This window comes from Rhagoletis zephyria, unplaced genomic scaffold (genome assembly GCF_001687245.7).
Source record: "Rhagoletis zephyria isolate East Lansing unplaced genomic scaffold, Rhagoletis_zephyria_1.1 Rzeph_scaffold_06430, whole genome shotgun sequence".
NCBI lineage: Eukaryota > Metazoa > Arthropoda > Insecta > Diptera > Tephritidae > Rhagoletis > Rhagoletis zephyria.
The window spans coordinates 21,898-27,554 of NW_016163513.1; positions in this window are offsets into that span (position 1 = coordinate 21,898).

Here is a 5,657-nt window from a genome sequence, read left to right on the forward strand (position 1 = left end):
AAAATCGATAAAAACATCAACAAAAATATCGACAGCAAAATCGATAACAAAATCGATAAAAATATCGATAACAAAATCTATAGAAATATCGATAACAAAATCGATAAAAATATCGATAACAAAATCGACTAGAAAATCTATAAAAAAAAATCGATTACAAAATCGATAAAAAATATCGTTTATTAAATCGATAAGTTCCGAAAATATCGATAGCAAATTCAATAGCAATAAATATCGATAAAAATTTCGATAAAAAATATCGATAACAAAAGCAATAAAATATCGATTATTATATCGATAAGTCCCGAGAATTCCTGAAATCTCTAAAATCCCGAAATAGTCCCCAGTTTGAGTCTCTGTATATATCCTTTTCTCTATGATTACCTTTATTTTAATCTTTCTTCCTCTATCTTCATCTTTACTTTTATCGGTATCCTCATCCTCATATTTTTCTTTGTTTTTACTTTTATGTTTATCATATTCTTCATCTACCTATTCTCCTTCACCTTTGCCTTTTATAAATATTGCGCCATCTGTTATTTAAAAGTCGAAATACCTACATACACATTCTTTTGTCTCCTTCTCTCACTTCCACGAAGTGATTTTGTATGTAAAATTATTTATGCCCATATATTTGAATCAAATAAACATATTTAGAAGATATCAACTAATTTCCAAAAGTACGGAATCTTCTTCCCTTTAAAACCGAGAAATAGCATAAAAGGCGTGTAAGCCAATTACCCAGTGGCCCATAAGTGCTCTTGTAAGGAAGGGCATTTCTTTTCTGCTTACACTTAAAAAATTTTCATAATATTTTTAATAAAAAATCTTAAAAGGTAATAAATGCCAAAAACTTCTCGGCAAAATTTCATTTGGTTGCTTCTGTACAGCCTTTTAAATTTTATAAATAATCGTTATTTTTAAGTGGAAAATAAAACTTAATAATAATTGTGGTTATCCGAGCGTAAAAATAAAAATCATAAAATAACCATTACTTGTAATCGAAAAAGTAAAAATCAAATAATTATTATTTCCGTTAAGCAAAAAAAATTAAGATCATAAAGTAATGATTAAATGTCCAATTAAATTATTTTACTTGTAATCATTACGGTCCCTGGTCTAATATACATAGGCACTACATGTGTACATTTTTTCATCTTAACGTACATTTGACTGTTCCCAATTACGTGCCAGGCAGCTGTATACCCATAAAAAAAGAGAGTGTCAAATCTAATCGGCATAACTAACAAAATTTGGCAAGCAAGAAATATTTTTAATTGCAGTGCAGTTCAGAAATCATAACGGAAAGTACATAACACATACATACATACGCACATACATGCATTCATGTATGTTTCTACTCAAACAAAATATATGAAATTGCTTGGGTGCCAAGATGAGACCACTTAGCCGATCAAACACAAATACGCCTCCTTGAAATATGTGTGTGTACAACGAAAGAAGCAGCTCATTGTGTGGGCTGCCACAAAAAGATAATGACTATAGAATATGTACATATGTATATGTATGTAGGTTTGTGTGCATACATATCCTTGTATGTATATAAAAAAAATAGTGTAGTGAAGCATGCAACNCCTCCGTTTGCTGAGGAGCTCCGCTATCATTTCATTTAAACTCTGCTTGCGAGTTGTTGCTATTGCTCAGCTTCGGTTGGTATTTTGGTTGCTGCCGCTATGTCCTCGCATGTCCTTGTTGTTGTGCTGTTGTCACTGTGGCAGCTAATGTCTACGAACGTGCACTGACGCTTGTTATTATTGTTGTTGCTCCTAATGTCGGCAATATTGTTTTCGGCCGGCAACCCTAAACACCCACACCCCACAAATACGCACACACCCACATACAGTAAACAACCAACAACTTAGAATTAATGTCGTATAAGTTTCCTTCTTCGTATTACCGTTTTTCTTGCAAGTTTCGTTGTTATTGTTGTTTTGCAAAGTTTTTGCTTTCACTACCTACCATGGCTTGTATGTGTTTTATGTATGTTTTTCTTGTACTATTTGTATGTTTGTGTTGTTGTTGTTGTTGTTGTTGTTGATTTTCCTGCTGACGTTAACTCGAAAATAATTTCATCTATTCAATTAAGTGTTTTTTCTGCATTTAGCTCATTCCATCTTCGAAATACTTCCTAAAATCTGTTTCTTCTGCTTCTTCTGCTTCTTCTTCTTCTTCTTCTATCTCTTCTTCTTGTTCGTCATCTTAGTCTTCGGCTGTTGTTTGTAATTGCAGAGTAATGGATTTTATAATAGATTTAGTTGGTCTTACTGTTTGTTGATTGGCTGGCTGTTTGCCGGGCGGATTTAACTACTTTTTTGTTATTTTTTGCCAAGCCAAATAAGTTTGCCATTCGACCATGAAAATAATTAAAAGTTTGAAATTATTTAAATGCAATATTAGTGAGGAGGCAAGTGCAGAAACAGCCTGATCACCACGCTTAGATTCGATTAAATTACTTTGTATGAGTTGGTAGGGCGTATCAATATCCTAAGGGAAGCACATTTTTTATTGCTGTTTATTCAGCACTACCGTTACTCGCCTCTAAAAGCTAAAGATTCAGTTAAAAAATTAAGTTAAGTCGCTTCCGATGGAAAATAAAGAGGTTTAGCGATTGGCGGTTCCAGGGGACTTATGAAAAATTAGAGATAAATTGGATACATTAACGTTGCGGGGAATAATTTTGGCAAGGAAGGTATTTTTTCATATAGTTTTTTTTTCACTAGGAAGAATCATCGAGAGGCTAATCCCGTGACCGTCAGTGTGAGACTTTACTTCAAGCTAAATCTTTTAACGTCAAAGTGGCGATTCATCAGGCACTAACTACTGACGGGTATCTCGTCGGAAGGCCTTTAGTCAGTGCCTCTCTTAGGTCAGTTTGGCATAAGCTGCACCAGGTTTGCACAACCCACTGTATTTATGCCATTTTGGCCACTCTTCTGTGTCAACCATTTGTTGACCCGCAAACGCCGAGCAACTCGGTAGATTGCCTTCAGCCACATGAGTCTCAGGCGGGACACGAACATTTTTCTGACCGTGTGGTGATACCTGAACTCATGCACATGAGCATGCGTAACGTCATTAACATTGCTGCGCCAGTGTTTCTTCCAGTCCTGTACTTTCTAAGCCTTTCAAACGCTTTGGGAAAGAGTTAGAAAGCAGCGCCTCCTCGCATTCCTTCCTTGGCAAAAGCGATGAGTCTGCATTGAAAGCCTTCCTAAACTCACTCGGATTATGTTCTGGACTGCGGGACTAATCCGGAAAACGACTTCTTTCGGTCGCACTTTCTTCGGTCTCTTGGTATTTCACATAATCCTTAGAAGTGCAATTGTTTTAGCTGCTTTCTCACAATTAACTCATAGTGGGAGATGTGTATCAAAACGCAGGTTAGGGAACACATGGCTGCATAGTAGGAGATTTCATTGAAGAAAGTAAGACTACTTAGTTACTCTTACGATAAACTCTTTACATCAAAATGAAAACGCCTATATACCAGGACGTTCAAATCCAGAACCATAACTTTAACATACGCACAGGAAAGAGTCAGTTTCTCGGCAATGAAAGGAAACCAAAAGGGGGGAAGGATCTAGCCTCTATTATGAGCTACCGTGGTAGACCGACTTCTCAACCTTCAAGTGTTCAAATGACATTGTCATCCTAATAAGAAGTAGGTACGCTGAGTTATTTGCCAAATTATATGTCGGGGGCGTTGGATCGAGTCCCACTGAAAAAAGTCTAATGAGGAAATTATTGTTGCTTTTCCACAAGCATTAAAAAACGGCCTCAAGCTCAATAAAAATTGTTCACTGAAAACTTATAAGAAAAGCGGTGTGGTGTTAATTAACGAAACTAACTTTAAAATTAGCTTTTATAAATAAGTTTCATTTTCGGTACAAAAAGTTAAACTTAAAAGTCATTATTTTTTATGAAAAAAATAAATCTCAAAATAATAACCACTATTTTTGATGAAAAAATTATTTAAAACAAATTTAAAAAAAAATATATTTGTTATCAAAAGGCAAAACTCATGGAAAAAATAACAATTCACAAAATGATCATTATTTCAGAACGAAAAAAATAACACTCGAAATGAATTCTTTTATTTTTGATAAAAGAATGTAACTCGATATATGATTATATTTTCTGAGCGATTAATAAAAAACAAAATGGAATTAAGTATTATTTTTATAGATATCGCTCAAAAGATCTTAACAGCTTCTTGTTTTATTTTTTATCGAAAATTTTGGATCCTGTTTAACGCAAAATAAAATGTTTCTGAGATCGTGCATCTCAATGTCCTACCGCCCTGAAATTATTATTATGAAGTTAAAAGCAATAATTCTGCGTCTAAGTTCCTCAGCCATATTTTCAGAAAAAAAACGAAAACTAAAGCTCGTATAAATTCACTTAGCATTAACCTTAAACCCAATGAACATCAAAATTACCGTAAATAATCCAACTTCATGAGCCATATATACATACATATGTACATATGTCCCCCTTAAGCAAAGAGTTGGCGGGCATTAAAATTGCCTGCGACGCGTATGCGTATGCATAAGAATTGCATAAATATAAAGCCGAAAAATAAATATTTTTATTTTATTATTATTGAATTATAATGCGTATCGAATGTCGCACATAAACATTCAATGACAAAATGCCATAAGGCGAAGCAAATAAAAAAGTGTGAGCGCCCAGGAAAGGGGTAGAGGTATATACATTTATACATACATTTGTACGGTTAGAGAGCATGCAACACCCACACAAGGTGCCCACACACAAACACACTGCCGGCACAAGCAGCTTGGGAACCGAAAGGTTAGCATCGCACAAAGCGAAAGGGTAACTAAAGAAAGCTACGATTCATTTTTTTCACACCGCTATCACTCCTAAAGGACTCATACCCATCATCACATCACCATCACCGTCACCGTCACCAATACCATGCAAAATGATTCCGAAAGTCAATGGTTTTGAAAAGTGCAAAAAGTCATTATTTGCTCGTATTTGTGTACTTAACGTTTGGATTGCAAATATTTACTGCCATCACTCAAACATTCATTGCGTGTGTGTGTGTATGTTTGTTTATATGTACATATGTATGTATGTATACACATTTGTATCATAAAGAATCCTTTCGCCATAAAAATCGGCACGTAAAAATGCCTCCTTTTAGCATAAAATGTTGTCACGCAAATCAAGGTTGGGACTCGCACACATTTCTACTCGTACGAATACGAATATGAGCGTGAAGGGTGCTCGATTTCGATACCCAAAGTAGCATTTTTTCCACACTTGATTTCTGATAGCAAAGGATGGTGGTGGCGATGATGTTTCATTTGCTGGAAAACTTCGATTTCCGTATGTGTTTTTACGTTTTTTCTTTTTTTTTTTTCAAATGCTGATTTTTGCAGTTACAGTGAACGTCAAATGTGTGTCACCACATACGGTTTTGAGGTTAATGTAGTTTAGTAAGTGCTTGGTTGAAATTTAGGTTTCATTCGAAGCGTTCCTGGCCTGTTCGCGACCTTTAGTAGTTCAATTTGTAGATCTCCATGTCCTTGGACATTAAAGGAAACTGCGTGGCTGATTAAATGCCAGGGTAGGAAATCCTTCAGATAGCTTCTCCTGGCAAGTTACAT